The sequence below is a fragment of the Microtus ochrogaster genome, linkage group LG5 (genome assembly GCF_000317375.1).
Source record: "Microtus ochrogaster isolate Prairie Vole_2 linkage group LG5, MicOch1.0, whole genome shotgun sequence".
Taxonomy (NCBI): Eukaryota; Metazoa; Chordata; class Mammalia; order Rodentia; family Cricetidae; genus Microtus; species Microtus ochrogaster.
The window spans coordinates 53,476,964-53,497,262 of record NC_022031.1 but is presented as its reverse complement, the minus strand read 5'-3'; the positions used below and the strand labels follow the sequence as shown (position 1 = coordinate 53,497,262).

The window sequence follows — 20,299 nt, the reverse complement described above, 5'->3', positions numbered from 1 at the left end:
GAATATTGGCTACACCCAGGGATGCGCCAAGAACGGCATTTCCTAGAGAAAGGCCAGCTGTTGGCCAGCAGCACAGAAAACCGTGCATTGGAAACCTGGTTCTTCCAGGCAGTGTGTGACGCTGGCTGGTTTAACTTTGTAAGCCTCAGTCTCCTGGTCTGTTTAATGGGGACCAGGATGGGAGTAGAAAACAAGGTTGTGTGAAAACTGAACAAGATACCGCGTTTGATGCCCCTGGTGCATCACGCTTGTGGCTTTGAACTTGTGCTTGAGGTTCACTCGCAAGTGGATGCCACACCAGGCCACATCGCGGTGCCTCTTCGCTCCCACAGTATAGACCCTTGTCCTCTCTTCACTTTCAGAGGCCCCAGTTCTGTGAGACCCTTTGAAGGACTGTGCCAGTTCCACGTTGTGTGGCTGTGTGCTCACACCAGTTGAAGGTAATGTGCTTAGACCGCTAAGTATATGCTAAGTATATGCCGCTAAGTTGACTTTGTGTATAGTTGTTTAGTAACTTTCCGAAGAGCGTATTAGAATTCTGTTGTATTTCAACATAAACTTCCTGTAAGGAATATTTACTGGCATTTAAATAGAAAGTGAAACATCTATAATTTAAATAATTATGGCAAAGTTCTTTAACTATTGAGATTACGTTATAAATTTTTATTAATATTTTTAATTCATTGCTCCATAGGGATTTATTTAATTTTTAAGCTTACATTATTTCTTTTCACTTAGCCCTTGAATTAAGTATAAACATTTCTTCTTCAAAGCTATAGTTATTGAGAACTAATTTATTTTACTTTTTATCTATGTAATGATACTTGAGACTCATTTTTTTGCCGAGTGTTTTATATTAAAAGGCAAAATTCCATACTAGTGGCCTCTAAGAGATACCTAGATTGTATTAAAATATTTGAATATTGTTTTGTCAAATTCTGCAACAAATTTATGAGCTTTTCAGAAAAATTAAAGTTTCTGCTTTGGAAGAATGTTGTGAGTTAGGAAAAATTTTCTAATTCATATTACCTGTGCCTATGGAAGAATTTTTCTATTTCATATATCCTATGCCTAAAGGAAATATTGTTGATTCACAAAAAATAGTGCTTTCTGTCTTTAAATTATTATTTATACTTTACATATAATTAAGTTTAATAACAGAGTAGTTTTCAAATTGAGATATTTTAAATTATTTCATTTATAATGTGTTAAGTACAAAGTTGCTGGAGATATCTGCCCATGTTTGCTAAAAACTCTTTAATGTATTTCTAGTTTGCTGATGATATGTTAATTGATACTAGTCTAATGAGGGACTGCACTTGGCAATTCCATGAAAAACATTGATACTACAATTTCATAAACACAAAGTATGAATTTGTGGTGTATTTTCGAGATCTCTTACAACTCTAAAGTTGCAGAGTTTAATTTCCTAAGTAAGAAGGTTTTCCCCATGCAGAAAGCATAGCTAAATGCTGGTTTGTAAAATGTACCTTGTTTTTCTTTTTATGTGTCACATACATTTTCAACATCTATGTGAGTGAATTCATGCTTGGCCCAAGCAAAACTTAGCTTCCATTGCTTACACTGCTGTGCAGAACCAGACTCAACTGAAACGGTTAACTGTTAAAAGGAACAAACAGCATTTTCTTTCCTGGAATATAAATTAAAAGAGAATATGAAAACAGGGACGGAAGAATTTTGCTGTTGAAAAGCTGATTGTAAACGATCATCAGCTGGCACGACGCACTGTTTGCTTGTTGTTTCTGTGGTAGATTTAGTAGGAATTAGAGTGGAAAGTATTTGCCTCCTTTACCTTTTCCTCTTCAAATACCAAACAGTTGTGGAGAATCAGCCCTAATATTTCTGTTCTGTGCGGGTGCAAAAGAGGTGAGGATGAAATATGCTCTGAAGAAAATGAAATCAGGGAAAGATTGAGGCTGACATTGTGGCTGCTCCAGAAAGAGGGCACGAATCTGAGCGTACAACCTGCAACACACAGAGCCCGTGGTGCTTTTGTGTGGGTGAAAGATACCAGTGTCTCCCAAAAGGGTTAAGGAAATGCATTCTGTTGCATCTGCCTACTAAATCCCTTCCTTTAGCAGAAATTCAAATTTTGTAAAGATTATTCGTTTTATTGATGCATATAATTATAATCACAAGCCATCTGCTGATTTGGCAGGCATGGTTAAAATTCTCTAACTCTCATAACCTTTCAAGTACAGTGCCCTTGGGACTCTATTTCACTTTTATATTTTGGAAAACATGTAGGGACAAATAAGGGCGGTCATCTGCAGAATGTCAGACCTGGGGAAATGGAAGAATGGAGACTGAGTTGCTATGGCGGTGGCTTTCAATAGTAGGGGAGTTATTTTCCCTTTATTTCTGACTTCATGAAAGATGATCCTAGTTTCTGTGATGAATTTTGGAAAATTTTTCTAGGGATTAAAGCTCTGTCACTACCCTCCCCAAAGCCAGGTTTCAAGCCTGACCGAAAAGAACATGCCAAAAAACCTTCCAGACATTTTTTATGTTGGTCTTAACAGATAAATTCAGTATATTTCACCTACTCCTTCTAAACTATAGAGTATTTATTTTTATTTTTCCAAAAATATTCAGTTAAATAAACTTACAGTCTAAGATTTGTGTTGGAAAATAACTTACACATTTTGTCATCAGTTTTTGATTGGAAGACCACATTTCTAAGAATTTTGACTGTATTGTTTGTTATGAAATTAGCACTGGTCATGTTTCCCATGGCAAGAGTCTTATGTGACCCTTCTCTGCATCTATAAACATTTGAAGCTTGGTGGATGTCCATGCCTGAATCGCTCACTCCTGTGGGAGTATTTCTTCCATAATCAGATGGTATCAACCTTAGTTCCCCAATGGTCTGGCTTTGCACACGGACGAATCTCAGCAGAATGTGAGTCTGCATAAGGAACTTGGAGAAAGCCATAGAAGGCCAGGACCAGGATTCATGAGATAACAGGAGCAAGCACATACGCAGCCAATGTGTTTCTCGGCCTCTGTTTCTTTCTCACCACACCCCATGAAATCCAGAGAATTATCCGTTGGAATTTTGAAAATAAGGCAGAGAATTTCTAATACTAGTATTTCACAGGTAAAGTTTTTTCCATGGCAATAGTGAAGTATATGGCCTGACTATACTTAACAATAATATCCTTCCACAATCACCAGATGATACTTGCTTTAAGCCAACGACTGCGCTGAGATCTTTAACAGGTGGTTTTATTTATTACTCAGAATAATCGTGTCCGCCTTTGCAGAAGAAGCAATAGAGACTGAATCATGGGGTGTTTCTCGTGTCAACGGATGGATGAAAACTTGCTCTTACTATCTCCCCATGTATCCTGGTCTCTGAAACAGTGTCAGCAATATAGCTGCCAAATAATGCTGGGTCCCAGATACAGCTGGGTTCTATTACAGTTAAATACCACGAAGGCATTGGATGAATCAGATGGGGCGACCTGACTAGCTGCTTTATTTTCCTTATCACCAACATATACACTTTAGGGATGACCTCTGGAGTCGTTTTGGTTCCCCAATTTCTGTAACTGTAAACATTTTATAATTAAAACATGAGTTTGAAAAATAATTTAAAGACAACATAAGCACTCATGATACCGCTCAGATAGATGTTCATCATGCCAATTAACCCTGATAGCAGAAATAGCCTGTCGAAGAGCCACATGAACTTTAGGTCTAACCTAAATGTTAAAAGAGGAGTCCAACATTTGGTCTCATGCTGAAAACTCTCAGTTCTGAGATAAACACAAATGCTCAGAAAGCATCTGATAATTGAATTCCAACTCTGTATATTTTGGTAATAATGTCGCACTGACACAAAACTGCCAACCAAAGTATTTTATATCTATAAATTCTCACAACCAGGGCACCAAGTTACCAGGTCAGCAGCCAAATACACAAAGTCAGTTCTCCTCCCCTACTTGGAGGTGAGAAAACCACACTGGAGAGGGGCCATGCACAGCCATGACTCCACGCATGGCTTCAAGAGCAGAAGCCAGCTGAGGCCAGGCACTGCGACACTGTGAAGAGATGTGTCCCGGATTGCATGCTTTGCGTCCAGTTTTTTCTATGGGCTTGTCATTAAGTTTCACCTGAAAGAAAGTTCCACTGCTCTAGACAAATGTTTGAAACCCTAAACTACAGCCTACAGCATACTTAGACACATCACAGTCTTTCTTCGGTACTAATTTAATTAACCTGTGACTGTTAAAATAATCATATAGTTTCCTTAAATTATTACAGAATTAGCCTTAGGGTACTTTTTAATCTTTTGCAAATGAACAAATAAAAAGACAATTAAAAGGTTTGTTAAAAACCCTAGAAGATAAACTATCTTTGAAAGTGTTTGTTCTTCTTATTGCCTAACAGAGAAACTCGGGGCATTACTAAGAATTGCTTAAGTGTTTGTTTAGAGAAAAAATAATAATTTAAGAAGGAATTGTTTCAATTATGATATTGTAAATCTTAAGTAAGTGTCCATTAAATGCCCCACAGTTTTAATATACTATTTTAACTGTGTATGACTTTAAGTAATTGTTTGTAGTATTTACTATATTGCCCAGGCAGAGAAATAACAATATAAATATCAGAGGTAAATGATAAAACGTTGCGTGGGTTTTATATAATTGGTTGACTAAGAAATATGTGTTTGCTTAGGTTTCTAAAGTGTAAAGTATGAATACAAGGCTAGACCTGCCTGAGCACCCATGAGTCAGCATAGGGCAAAGTGATACAAACGGATCAAGTCTTCACATTACAGTCGTTTATTGAAACAAGTTGTGGCCAGGTGCAGCTCCACTCAGCCTCTCTGCCTTAATGTGGAGGGCCCAGGAGTAGCCTGTTCTACCCATCCCTTAAAACATGGTGCTGCAGCCTACGGAACAGAGTGGCTCTGAGCAGAGGCCATCTTACTCGGAGATGGCATCATGGAAGTTCTTGTGTAGAAAACTCTTAAACAATATTGAATCTCCACATTCAGCAGACTTGCTGAGAACCTGTTATGTTCCTCTAACTTGGTTAAGCAGTGAGGAGAGCACATGAGGATTCACAGTGCTCACAGCTGGACAGGAAGAATGAGCAGAGAGTAGAACAGAATAGGACTTGTGTGGAAGGCAAGCCCAGGATTTGAAATTGACAAAAGATTAAGTACGTACTGTGGGTATAGGTGCCTAGCATCTGGACACTGGGGATTTGATCCCAAGAATCACACACAAAGTAGAAACGACAATCTGTCTTGGACAGCTGTGTGAGTGATGGATCAAGACAGGACATTCATAAGGAAGAGTTGCTCAGAGGGAATGGTAGTGGGCTCTTTGGGGAGTGTTACGTGTTTGATAACTAGTGCTGCCAGTGAGGGGATGAAGGTCAAGATTGAGACCTAGGATGGAGAATGGACTGTGAATGTGGTTCTTAAGGAGAGTATCTACAGAGAAAAGAGTCCACACTGAAACCGGAGGACCAGCCATGAGTGGGAAGATAGAGAAAGGGGGCTTAGCAAGAGTATAATTTAGAGAAGACTACAGAAAGCCTGGGGTATTAGAAGGAGAAATATAGACATGTTTTCACCAGCTCGGTAATAATGTTAACTGCTCAGAAGGACAATCCACCCTTAGCTCTGTTTCAGTAGCTTTGACTTTGCAGAACAGAGGCAGCGGCATAGGAGAGAGGAGATACAGCAGAACGCTAAGAATTTGGAAGAAAGGGGAAGTAGAGGAAACAGGGCAGAAATGCAAGGAGAGCATCTTGGAGAACCCACCCTTAGAATGAAGAGGCCTCTTCGACTTTACCCAGCCAGAAGAAAGCACAGATTCAGGGAGATGTACAGCAAGTACAAGGTGCACAGCACCATTCAGGGTTGACCAATGCAAAACTCCCTGGGCAGTTTTTGTTGACCCAGTGTGAAAGGCAAGTCTTCAACTGTGAGTCTCTTTAGCATGTCAGGTTTTATTATTTAACTACATTTATAGGATGGGATTAAAAATTGAGGCTTCTACCTAACAAGAGTGACCCAAAGACCGAGAAGAGCTTGGGAGTGTCCTCTGGAAAGTAAGCTGTCATGAAAGATGCAGGCTGTTAGGTGGGTTAAAGCAAAGGGAATACCATTCTTTTAGCGGCAGCCATCTGCAGGAAGGAGTCGCAAACTGATGAGCAACTGGCTTCTCTTCAGGGCACACGTCTGTGGAGGGAAGTGGTCAGAGAAAAGCTAGAGCCTAGCAGGCAGCACATATCTGGTAGCTCTCCAGTGCATTCCACTTCATGCTTTGGTTTTCTTCTGGAGACCAAGCAAAAGTATTGCTAGTTTTCTCTTCATGTTCAACATCCCCTCCAGTCCATCTCCTATGCCCTGCTTGCGTCTTGTCTAGAAGCTGGCCTCCAGGCTTCATTACCTCTGCTTAAAGCTGTTTAACATCTTTCCATCATGCTTAAAATAAAATGCAAACTTCTTAAAATTGTCTTTATGGCTTTACCAGGTGATAAGCAGATGAGATCTGGTTCACGTGGTACACACTAGACTCGTTTACAGTGAGGTCGGTAGTGTGAAGTCTGTGCTGAGTTCTACATCCATCACCAATGATCATTTCAGACTATTGTTATTTTCCCCCAACCTCTGTCCTTCTCACTTAGCAACCATTCAAGCCTTTTCTTCCAATTCTAAACAGCCAGCAATCTACTTTGTACGTGTGTAGAGATGTCTCTTCTGAACATTTCATGTAATTGCAAACACACAATGTGTGCGTTTTGTGCCCTACTTCTTTCACTTAGCAGTATTTCCAAAGCTTGTCTCTATTTTAGCACATAGTAGTATTTCAATTAATTTTATTAGCAATAGTATTCCATTGATTAAATATGCTACTTTTTAAAATACATTAATTGAGGAGTTTGGGGTTGTGGCTACATGTTGGTAATTGTGAATTATGCTATGAAGAACACTGGTATAATTTGCGTGGATATGTTTCTAATTCTCATGTATGTAGCTTGTATTGCTGGATTAAAGGTAACTCTGTGTTTGACTTTTTGAGGTGACCCTGGGTGTCTCCTGATATGGTTGGACAACTTTATGTTCTTAACAGCAATGTACAAGCTTCTTCATGGCCTTGCCAGGATTTCTTATCTTCTCTTTGATTTTTTTCTATCCGTGTGGGTGTAAAGGGACATCTTGTTTTGGTTTCAGTTGCGTGTCTCTCTGTCTAATGATGCTGAGTATCACTTTCTGTGCTTACTGAATCACTTGTATATCATCCTTGGAAAATGTCTATATAAATCTTTTCTCCACTTAAAAATTTAAATGCATTTAAATTTTTTAAATTGTAGCTATTATATCTTAATTGTATATCCGGGCATATATCCTTCCTTGATTTCCAGGCAGATATCCTTCCTTGATAATTTATACTTTCTTTCACCCTTTCTTGTCCTCCTTTGACCAGTTCTAATTGGGCTCCTTTTTGTTATTGGGTTATAATCATTTATAATATATTATAGATACATGGGCTTCAGATGTTTATACACTGACATGTGGACCTCTCTCCTCTGTCCCTCTGTGTGTAGGGTGGCATTCCTCAGGTGCCATCCACCTCATTGTTTTGAAACAGGATCTCTTGCTGTCCTGGTACTCAACGAGCAGGCCACCATAGGTATCCTGCCTGCCTCTCCTTCGGCATTGGGATAACAAGCACACTGCCATACTCTGCTTGTTTGTTTTTAAACATGGGTCCTAGGGTTTGAGTCCAGGATCTCATGCTTGCATAGTGATCATTTTACTGGTTGAACCATCTCTCCCGCCCTGACACATATGACTCTTTACTGTCTTAAACATCAAGGCTTGATTTGATCCCTTGTCGTAAGCATCTCCTACACTCTGACGTTATTTTTCTATAGCACTTATCACCTACTTTAATTTGTTTTGTGTGTATGTTTACTCTTGCTTTGGATCTGGCTCCTCAGTGGTAACATAGTTTCAGTGCTGTCTATGTCTTATGTCTGCATCTCTATCACCCATCCCAGGATGCAACCGATTGTCATAGTGTACCTCCTGGACCTGGGAGCAAGATGTCAGTCCCCAGTTCTAGGACACCACTTAACTAGGAGAATTTGAAGGTTTCCTGTTTTAATGGTGAAATAATGTATAATTTCTGATTGGTATAGTACGTATTAATGAATTTTCCTGCTGTGTTCAGATCCAGTTTCTGTTTAATTAGTCTACGTTACTTTATGAAGCAAGACGTTTCATCATGACATTTCTGCCCATGCATAATAGTGTACTTTGGTCCCATTTGGCCCCTTTTGCCTCTGATATCCCTCTTCCTCCGTTTTTTTCCCTCTCTATTGTCCTTTTCTGCCTCCTGCTCTTCTGAAGACCATCTCCAGTATTCAATGCCTCTCATCAGCATTGTGACAACGCAGGCTGCTGTGAGTGGCACGCACACCTGTGGCCTCCACACATGAGCTTTCCTGGCATTCTGAACCGAACTGGACCTCCACGGTCCTGGCATCTGCTGAGTGTTCCCAGTGCGCCATGGCTTTGTGTGCTGTATAGCTCACACAGTCCTCGCCATTCTGGAGTTTATTTCTGTTTCCCCCACAGGGATGGGAAAGGTAGAAAGATTAAGTGCATCTCCGAGGCCATAGAGTAGGTGTGCCAGAATTCGATCTCACGTCAGGCTATTGTTACAGCCAAAGGACATCCCCATTCTAACTTTGGTGCCTCAGGTCGGGGTGCATGCTCTCCAATTATCATGATGCAACCCCCAGCTCACTGACCAAGTCTTCTCCAGCGTACTGGTTTTGTGACACCTACTACATTCCAGTATACTATTTACTAATGATTTTCTTAGTCCCATCCAATCTATAACTGGTCTTATTAACCTACAAGTTTATCTTCCCTGAGTGACCTTATAATGGGTCTGGGATTTGGTAAAAAGATATGTTAAGTGGTAGATTCCAACTGCCTTTTAGCCAGAGAAATCCAGCCTGAAGGATGGTGAGGCCAGCAGAGGTTTGGTTTGGGAACTCTTACGGTATAGTGAGTTCATTCACCATAAACTACGAAGAGTGTCAACTCCTGAGGACTTTGGTCTAGTACCCGAGACATTGTTCGTGCATAAGCCTGGAAACCACCATTATCTCATTTGGAATCTGTGTACTGAAGTAAATCCATTTGTATGTTTGTGTAAAAATATTGTCCTTTTGTTTTGTCCCCTGGTTTTTCTAAAAGTACCCAATTTAGTTCTTTGACACATTCAAACAGGTAGTCACTCTTTGAGTTTAACATGATTGGCCTAACTGTGAAAGTCCTAAATGTGACTGTTTTCTCCCCTGGGTATCCAAGCGAGCGGCATTGTGGAGTGAAAAGTACAGTGGTATCATGCATGTGTTTATCTTTTGGGTTTCATCTCTCTGTGTGGGTGAAAGAGAATCGCATGTGTGTACATGATGTGTGGTGGCGAGCTCTCACCCATGCATGAACCTCTTAAACCCTGAGTTGAAATTGGAAGTCTTCCTCTGTCACTCTCTGTTGTTTTAGTGTCTTTTACTAAATCTGGAACTCATTGCTTTGTCTAGGCTGGCCAGTCCTGGTGAGTGAACCTCCAAGACCTGCCTGTCTGTCTCTACAAGTCTAGGATGACAGACGCATGCGACCGTACTGAGAGTTCACATAAATGCTAGGGTTCTAAACTCAGGTCGTCACATTTGCATAGCAAGCATTTTACCTATCAAGTCATCTTAACAGATGCTAATGCTTTTATTTGTAAAGTGGATATCAATTTATTAACAAATTGTTTATAATATTCTTTCCTAACTAGGTATAGTAGCTCATTTCCTATATTCTCAACACTGAAGAGTCTAAGACAAAAAAAAAAAATGTTATGAGTTTGAGGCCAGTCTAGACTGCATAGTTAGTTCCAGGACAGTCTGGGTTAAACAGTGAGATCTCTCAAAACTAAGCAAACAGAAGCTAAAAGGATGCTTTTTCCTTTTCAGGTATAGCATCAATAGAACAAGATAACCAGCTTGAACTGTGCATTTGCTCATCACATTGTCTACTCTGAATGTATACTTTCTGCTTACCGCTTTTGCACATTCTGTGGACGCTTGCATGCTTTATCTGTAAATATTTAATGCATTGATTTAATATATTATTTTCCTAACATACACACCACAGAGAACATGGTCTCACCCTAGAGTCTTCTTATCTTATTAATTAGCGGGCTGGTCCTCATTCAAACGACATCAGTCTGGCTGGACACCTGCTCCTGGAGGGGAGGTGGAGTCACTCATCCTTGCTCACAGGAGCTTCCAGTCAGAGAAGAGCAGGTGGGGCTGGGAAGAGGCAGGTGAGGCTTCTCACAGGAACACATGGGGAAAGGAAAGAGTGAGGGAGAAGAAAGCCTTCCTAGCTAACGGTAGCAAGGTGCTATTTTCATGAACATTCTTGTCAGCTTAGAAAACACATCGTGTGAATTAGATCTTTAAGAGCAGGGATTCCATAGTTTGCAGGCATTTGATTTTTGCATGCTTGTTTTCAGAAGACTGTCATGTGATAGAAAACCAAGAAAAATTAAACACATAGACATGGACAGCTGACTAGTGGTTATATTGGAGATGGGATAATGGGGAGATGGCCAAAGAAAGTCCAATGTCTCTGTTAGAGTATACGAATAACTGATAAATATTTGGAGTCATATAGGTATGTTAATTAGCCTGATTCAATAATTCTACTTCATGCCTATAAATGTGTATAATTCTAACTTATTGATGTCAATAAAATAAATAATTTTAGAATGAAATGAAGATCAGATTCCCTCAGTGTCTACCAACACTAACCATGCTGATTCAGCAAAGGTCTGGTGGTTGATGATGGAATTGGATAAATAATACAGCCAGCATGATTTGAGCTGGACTGATCTCTGAGGCATCGCATGAAACAGCAACCCTGGGTGTTCAAATGACAGATTCATTATCATTCTTAAAGGTCATAAAAGAGGGGCATGGGTTAATATTCCTTTGCACTTTCAGCCCATGCCATTGTTTATCTGCATTCAAAACTTGTAGCACTATGAAAAAACAGGGTTTCCATAGTTTCAAAGAATTTTATTCTTGTATCTCCTTTAAAAAATATCATGGCCAAAATTTGAGTTTTCTCTCAAACTTCATAACTTGATGTTTGTACTTCTGGGGCCTAGTTTGTTTTTTTTTAAATCAAACTAGTCAGGTTGTTCTAAGTCATCAATAAACGAGTTCAACTCCTGCATCTGAAAGATCTTTACTTGATTGTCTCTTTGATTTGTGTGACAGAATTATCTTCCCTATCAGCATGCAGAACCTGCATGTCTGCCACTTGGAGAGGATTAGCGCTTGCCTGGCTTCTTTTCTCCAGGTGAATAGGTACTGAAAGACGAATATAGTGTATAAGCTAGTAGCTCCCCTAAACAATGCAATTCTGTACCGAGATCATCCATTGCACAGATATTAAGTGAATTCGCTATTTGTGATATGACTGTCCCCTTATGTTTAGATGAGATTGACATCAGAACCAAGTACCCCAGAAAGAGCATTGATATCTTTAAAATCTTTCTCATGTATTTATTGAATCCACATGCATGAAGCCCTATGCTCGGAACTTTATTGGAGTTCTGGTATATATGCTCAAGTCCAGGACAATCTTCCCTGTCCTGGCGAGATCAATGCCAAAGCGCCTGGCTTCTGCTTAGTGAGAGCCCTCTGTTCTGAGAGTGACTCTCCGTTTCCTTACTTAAACACACCAGGAAGATGGGTCACTCCAGTTTCTCTTATTATTCCTCTCCGAGTTGCAAACTACCCGGGTTAGGGCTCTGACACTGAGCTATCTACATGAAGGGCAATTCCATAAATGAAAATGAAATGAAAATGAAAAACAGGCTTTTCCATACTCTGAGAGGTCTCTAGTATAATGTGTCCTTCAAAATATCCATCATCAATACAGAACACTTCTCATATGAGTGTGTATCAGGAATATACTGTGCCATTTGGAGGAATTAGTAATCAGTGTCCTTGAGACACTGAATGTCTCTACGAATTTGTATCATAGTTTGACATTTTAATTTGTCTTTATTCTATAATTTGTAATCAATTTCTTCCCATGTTTTAGTTGCTTTCTGAAGATTTAAATGTTGTGCAAAGTCTTAATTTGTGAGCTTCCGTTTGATAATCACACCTGTAGTGAAGAACACAACTGTTGTTTATTTCTTGATATGAACGGGCCCATCTAATGGGAAGAACAAGCTCAGTAATCTGTAAAGTGTTTTTCAGGATGAGCTTCAACGTTGGGACAGAACATTCAGTTTGTGTCTGTTCCTTTCTATCATGAGGCATTAGTGCTCGAGCAAACAAATGGTTCTGAAATAAAGAGGACATACTTGTCTGTTCCATATGGGCATCTGTTAGCCTCTGGGTTTGGGAACCCTTTGGTGTGCTTAGTAATGCATAGTGAAGGCAGGGGTTCACAAAGTGCAGTCTCCAGTGATCAGGATTAGTGGCCAGGTCCCCCTCCCTAACTGTGGAATCAGTCCTCTGGGCTGGATCAAACTTCTGCATAACTCTGATGCAGACTAACGCTTAAGGACCACCACCCTGTTTCTTGGCTATCAGTTTAGCCTGTCGACCAATAGGAGCACCTGGTGTTCCATGAGCACTGTATGACGTCACACCAAACCTTGCAGGGTTTACACGAGATCCTGACTAGTAGGAAGATGCCTAGTTGGTCTCCATATGTATGAAAGCCCAGGAGTCACTGGTCTAGGAGTTTAGGATTTAGAGTCTGGAACTTTCCAGTAGGAGAGGATCATTCATTCACAAACATTTGGAGTATGTTCAAGTAGAACTTCATGCTATTTTGCTGTTTGTTTGTCTAGCCCCTCAGCTGCCTCTGGAATAAAAGGGCAAAGAGATTTATAAACTTCTTCACTAAACTGTTCAAATTTAACTAGGGCACACTGTTTCTACATCATGTGACAGAAAGAGAACTGTAATTTTGTTAAAAGGACTGTAATATAGTTAGTAAATAATCTATAGCCTGTAGGCATATGTATAGACACATATATGTATGCCTGTGTGTTCTGTCTAGCAATGATCTAGTATAGGATGATGATCTTGTCACAGACAAAGACAGAATTTTCGAGTTTCTTAATTTTTGATTTTTATTTTGCAGTCCTAAAGCTATACCAGGCATCTTTTTTTCTTAATCTTTTTTCTACTGAAGAATTTAATTTTCAGTAACTTAACTGTTTTAAGGGAATCGTTTTATAAGTGAAGGAAAGCGCACAAATGAGAGCTTATTTGTCTTTGATTCCAGCAGGGCTTTCGCCATGCTGTGTCACTAAAGAACAAGGGGCACAAAGCTTCTGAGGGCGCAGCGAAGTTCGCCTTCTTCCCAGGGTTTTCCTGTTATATATTTATCGGTGGCAAACCCCGTTTCCAAGGCAAAAGAGTCATTGATCAAATAAAGCCTTATTTGTCAAAAATCATTATATCATGGAAACATATGAGCAGGAAAGGATTTAAAAAAATCCCTGTGAAATCTTTAGAGCACCCCCATATGTAAATAGGTCTGTCACTACTGTGTTTGTCCACAGCTCCAGCTCCAGATGAACCAGGGTAGTGTGTGGTGGCAGGAACAGCTGACTCATTAGTAGAGCGCACTGAAAGGTAATTAACCCTGGGAAAAGTACAGCTGCCATGCGGGCTGTTCCTTTCTGTAGGATCTGATTAGAAATTAGTGTTAAACCACTGATTCTTTTTTTTTTAAAGACTATCATTGATAATTCGTTTTCTCTCTCAGGTGTGTCCCTAGAAAAGGTTTTTAAAAGTACTTATGTGTAAAGGTCTCGGACACAAACAGTGTTTTCTCTTAATGGTAGACACCTGTTTTCCTTGTAATAGGATAGTTTTTAAAATAATATCTCTGGATCCTGAATGTGGTACTACCCAGACTCGTATTCTGTCGCTCGGTTTGCCTATTACTCTAATGCAGTGGTTCTCAACCTTCCAGATGCTGCACCACTTTAATCCAGTTCCTCATGTTGTGGTGACCCCCAAGCATAAAATTATTTTCTTTGCTACTTCATAATTGTAATTTTCCTACTGTTATTAATTGTAATGTAAATATTTCCAGACACAGATTGAGAACCACTGCTCTAAAATAGTGTTTGATGCAGTTAATAAACTGTAGATAATTGATGTTTAATTAACTTTCTCTTTTCTTCTTTTCATATTTTCTCTGGTGATGCGTTCATCTGTAGCAATGGCAACTCTCTGGTTCAGATTCAGTAGCTGCTAGGGAAGGTAAGTGACGCCTAATTAAAACTAAAATTCCCCTCCAAAATGCCTTTCCAATGTCAGTGTCCTTCAGAAATGCAAAAGAAGAAACTTGATTTTAGAGAACCAATAAGGATGCTGGAATTTAATAATATCAGTACTAAGATTTGTGGCATCACCTGTGTGATAATGAGGGGTACTAGTCATAAAATATTAAGAATTCGTGTAGGTGACAAGAGATTGTGGTGCACGGGGTGATTACCCCCTTCCCAAAGATGTGTCTGAAGTTGGTGAATGTGTTGCCTTGCAAAGCAGAGGGTATATGAGTCAGTTAACTGTGAGAAGGGAAGAATATTCTGGACTATGGAGGAAGAGCCACCTATCCACGGTTCTTATGGAAAGGACAGTATAATAAGTCAGGGAGTTAAAGCAGGATAGAGTCAACCAAGCCACCCCTTCCAGATCTGAAGAGGAAGGGGACTTAGCCAAGGAAAATGTCAGCCCTCCGAGGCAGGAGTGACTCACAGTGTCACCCAGAAGCTCCATGTTGTCAGGAATAAGGGACCTGAACGCTATCAAACTAGCTGAGTGAGAAAACACATTGTTCCTTACAGAGCAACCTGACTTTATCTCACACAAATGAGACCATAAGAAGAACCCCCAGGCCTCCACAACTATAAAATAACAATAGGTCTGTTTTTCTAAATCTTCTAAGTTTTTGAATCTCAATGAAATAAAAGAGCAATAATAGAATAAGCCAACCAATAGGTAGGATAGATATCTACAGCTAGTAATGTAAATCCTAGAAAGACTATACTGCTTCTGAATGGAACAAATTCTTCTTTTTAAACTTTATTTATTCTTATTTTATATGCATTGGTATTTTGCCTGCATGTATGTCTGTCGTAGGGTGTCAGATCTTGGAGTTACAGACAGTTGTTAGCTGCCATGTGGGTGCTGGGAATTGAACCTAGGTCCTTTGAAAGAGCAGTCAGTGCTCTAACCACTGGGTCATCTCTTCAACCTTGAAACAAATTGTTTTTTGAAACAAATTCTTAAGAGATTGAACGTAATAGTCTAAGATTATTTACTTGGGGATGTAAATGATAATTATTGACACCCAGTGATTATATCTTCTATTTTGTAACCTTCTCCCTTCTAAAAATGAAACATCATATTTCTATAAAAATGGTAGCTATTTTACTGAAAAATTAAAGGAATGGATATTTTATTGACCCCTTCAGTGAGCCCGAGTGAACATGAGGTTGGGTAAGAATAATGGAATATCAGAGAGGGCAGAAGCCAGGTCTCCCTCTGCTGCAGAGGTTCGGTTTATACATGAAAGCAGAGGCTGCCATGCTTGTCACATGTATGACACAGAGGATGGTAGTGATCTTACTTGACTGCCCTCTCTGTGTGTGCAAAGTGGTGGTAACTTGGAATTCCCATAGGCATGTCATGCTGATGAAGGGACATTGTGGGGTACAGTGCCTACGAAACTCAGGTTTCCTGATAAGACTCCAGTAAAGATGAGAGACATTTGCTTGGTAAATTCTATCTCCCTTCATGTATTGCTAGACATCCTTTGTCTTTCTTCCTGGAAATGGTTAGCTCCATATCAAACTCATCAATATTAAGTAAAATGTACGTGGCCAATGGTCAGGACCTTCTGGTAAATTGTGAATGAGAAAAATGAGACTCTAGGAATGAGGTTCTCATAGATCTTAAATGGATTAGCAGCCATTCTAGGCCAGTCATTTTCCAAACTCTGGCTAACTGTATTTCATTTCAGATTTGGCATTTATTTCTCAAGAAGAACCAATTTAAGGTTATGTAATTTTTCATGTAAATGAAATAGAAGTTGACATTGGGTAAAAATAAGATCTGTCACAATTCACACCATGTCTTCTTTGCATTAGGGAACTATCTTAACACAGAGGAAGAAAAAAAAAATGCTGGTGATGTGACTCAGAATTCTAATCCCAGGACGTGTGCATGTGAGGTCACCCGGGGTGTACAGCAGATGTATCTTATCTCAACCAACAAGCAAACCCTGTTCATTTTCTTTAGCTGGCAGAACAGCCAAACTGACTAAACCTACAATATCCCAGATGCTGTGTGCCTGGGATTTATTTAAATCAATCGACAAGCTATAATCTCAAGAATCTGAAAATGATTATTTTGTGCTTATTTCTGCCGATCAGTATGTATTGATCACATACGATAGCCATAAAATGGTTTCTAGGGGACACAACGTTCCATCTGTGTTCCTACCTGAGCCTAGGTAAAAGCAGAAAGACTTGAGTCAGTAGAGAGCAAGGCAGAACCTACTTACCAGAATGAGCAGGCCATCAAAATTCTCTTGGAGTACAGGATTCTGGGAGATGCTGTCTACCGTAAATGTAGGTGGATTTTGCAGTTCTCACTCTGAAGGGAGAACTTTCTTGGAAAGTTGCATATCAAACCAACAAATTAAAGGCATTTAATTCCAGCTGGTTAATTTAGCCACCTGCTGTCTTTGACCCTTTCACAACTGCTTAAAACCATACCTTTAATGCATGGTTCAAGCCTGTTTGACCACTGGCACCCTTTCAGCTGGTCTTTAAGAACTATTTCCTACTTTATTCAGGCATTCTCTGAACGTCTCAGGAATCACAATCATCTGGAAGTTGTTTGGCCCCCCTCCTGCCATGTCCACTAATTCCTCTGTGCCCTCTATCTCAGGACTTTCAGTATTATATTGGAACCCTTGACTTGCCTGATTGTACTGTTGAGTGAAATAACTGAGCCTTTTTTTTAATACCCATTATTTCCCATGATACAACATGTATATTTTTGTTCAGTATATTGAACCATTAATAGTATATTTTAGAAGAAAATAATCTACATTAAAGATTCCTGTTTATAATGAGAAGACTTAAAATTATTTTTTCCAAAATCCATTAGCTCATTGGCTTCAACAGCTGAAAGTCATGTTATTTTCTTTTTAAACTTCAGTAGATTCTCCCATTCCATTTTCACCATCAGATAACAAGACAAATGGCTATAGTTTTTTATCTTAATTCATATCTAAAGAATATTGTGAAGATGTTAATGAAAACCAAACAGTTATTATTGAGAAAAGTAGCAGAGTTGTTGAACTATTCTAAAGAACCTCTTGAAAGTAGTAAGGAAAGTGAAAAATGTCCAACAATATCAAAAATATTGTGTGACCATCTATATAATAAAATAGCTTAAAGAGAGAAAATTCCCTTTGCATAATGAAAAGCCTTGTTTTTTAATCAACAAGTGTTCTTTGAACTCCAATGAAAGTGTTTTGACATTATGAGGATGTTTAGTATAGATTTACTCAAAATAGCACATTTAGTTGTAACACAAGCTTTGAAGTTAAGTGGTTAGTGTAATAGAACATGGTTTCCATAGTTACCAGAGGAGAACAGAGAATAACTTTTATTTCTTTGGAAGCCAGGAAGGGACTTTCGAGAGAAGAATATGCAAACAGATCCAGGCAGGTTCATTATTTCTGGCTTCACATCTGATTGGGTTTTTAAATGAAGAAACTTGTTATTCTAAGAAATTAGAGTGTTTCCACTAAAATCTAAGGTGGCACATTAAGAAATATCAATTTTCCTGTTCTCTGGGCATTTCAAACTCAATTCTGAGTCTGAATTGAGCTTAGCAGACAGCTCTGTCAGATACATTTTTGTGCACGGTACTTTGTGGCTATGCCACGTCGTAAACAAGTTGGTTAAAAGCTGCCTGCTGAACATAACTCATTGCTCGTGGCAGACCAGCGGCCACAGGCAACTTTGTTATTTGCTATCAGATGTCTCTTGTTGGAATGCCTGGAAATCCATACTGGTGAAGATGTCTTCAGTGATAGCCTCGTTGTTTTCTCTGTTAGAATTTCGTCATGTTCTGAGTGTTGACAGAGGCCACTGTCGCACGGTCCTCTGCTGCATCTAACTCAAGGAGTTTTGCACAGTTGCCACTTGAGACCCAGAATGGTGTGGTTTCTCAACTTCACCTTCAGCTTCCCAGTCTTTAAAGCAGTTGTGATTAACAGGACTTTTGCAAAGTTTCTGTGTAGTTACAAGGACAGTTCCAATCTTCTGTCATTTTTTTTGCATTAGCTATGATTATGCTTTTAGCACAAAAATGCATTTGTTTTAAAGGTAACAATACAGACTGGGAGAATAGCTTATGTTTCATCTATATTTATCAGCATTCACTGTACATTTGTGTCTTCATTACCAGGAAATATTAAGGGACATTGTGCCATCTATTCCTGTTTACAGTTTATTATGCAGAGATAGGAAACACTTAGCATGTAAAATGAATGTAGAAATTATTCCTGGATAGAAACACGGACATTTCCCACTCGTTGGCTCTTTCTCCTCCATCACCGGATCAGAGTGTAATTGTCAGTAATCAGGCCTGCTTGCTGCTGATAAAACCACTCTGAATGCTAGCAGCCTTCTTTGTGTGATGACTCAATTATTCCAGAAGTGCCTCATCAAATCTGCCCCATCAGCTGGGCTAATAAATAAGGAGAAGAAACTGGCCCCCCAAAGCAAATTATAAATCCATTTGCATTAACCATTTCGCTGGTCCATGATCTAGGCAGAAATAAGCATGGCAGATTGTGTTAAGCTTATTTGAATATGTTTATAATGTTTACAGCATGCAACTTTTTTTCCCACAAGGTGTTGGAATTATCAGTCATGAATGGCATCTAAATGTGGTTATGTTAATTACCACATGGCTTTAAGTATCTTTGAGGGCTATTTTGTTGCTTAAATCAGGTAAAAGTTAAATCATTTTGAGGGAGAAATAGAGGTCTTACATAAGATATTGAAATTACTTCAGACTTTAAGGGATTGGCAGAACAAATATCAATACCAGAATGCATACTTGTGCAAATGTAATTGACTTGTCTGTGTGACAGTGGAAGCCACCATTGTTTCTGTCCTCTGTATGACTTCAGCCTCTAAGCAAAAAATGACTTGTTCTGAAAGCAAATCAAAGTTGCTAACAGAATTTCTTGCACTTAAGATTTCTTAAAATCTTTGTAGGACAAAGATTCAAAACCTGGACAAATTACTGAAAATTCAACAAAAATCCCTCAGTGGTAATTAGTACCACTAATTAATTAATAAGTCTACTTCGTCCTTTTTAAATGACCAGCTTTATTAAAGTTTGGTCTATATTTGAACTTTAGTGATAAGTCAAGGAGGCATGAAATATTAAAAGTGCACGATGAAAGGTAATTTGATAAATAATATAAAATAATTCATCTTATCAAATATCCAATGATTGATAATTGGTAGCATCTTCTCCTGTCTCACTGTGCAGTAGGACCTATTTTTCCTGTGGACTATGACGGCCCTACAGAACCTCCTTGTCCCGCTCCTGCGGTGCTCACATACCTGACTGTGGTCTGGTTGTGGAAAAAAGATTATGGACAACAAGAAGCACTTTTATTTGCCTAAAAGACTTAAATGAAACTCATACTTGCTTTGACTTGTTCTAGAAAACAAGTATATTCTCTATTCCCAACCTGGAGAGCTTCAGCAGAAGAAATTTCTTTTCAACAACATAAATATTACATGGCAACAGACTCACAAAAATTTGATGCATCACTTCCTAAATAGAGAATTGTGTGCTCTAATGGACAAAGGTTTATTGAGACTAGGATTCCAATTAAAAAAAAAGGCAAATAAATCAAAAAGACCCTCATAAGATATAAATAGAAAGTCCGGTTTTATCCCATGCTTTTTCAGTCATAGTCCAGCTGGCCTTGGTGAGCTCCCAATAGATCAGCCCCACTGTCTTAGTGGGTGGGTACACCCCTCGTGGTCCTGACTTCCTTGCTCATCTTCTCCCTCCTTCTGCTCCTCATTGGAACCTTGGGAGCTCAGTCCAGTGCTCCAGTGTGGGTCTCTGTCTCTATCTCCATCCA

At 39.2% G+C, this 20,299-nt stretch overlaps 1 protein-coding gene across 3 annotated transcripts in view; it reads left to right on the top strand.

The window, feature by feature from the left end:
• Positions 1-366: 366 nt before the first annotated feature.
• Positions 367-20,299, top strand: part of St18 (ST18, C2H2C-type zinc finger) — a 123,274-nt gene continuing 103,341 nt past the window's right edge. For 2 of the 3 annotated variants that reach the window (XM_026786744.1, XM_013351942.2), the window contains exons 1-2: positions 367-440; positions 14,322-14,364. The gene's annotated coding sequence lies outside the window, so the exon portion shown is untranslated. Of the gene's footprint in view, positions 441-13,693; positions 13,729-14,321; positions 14,365-20,299 lie in introns of those variants that run through there. The other variant, XM_026786742.1, reaches the window with a different exon arrangement.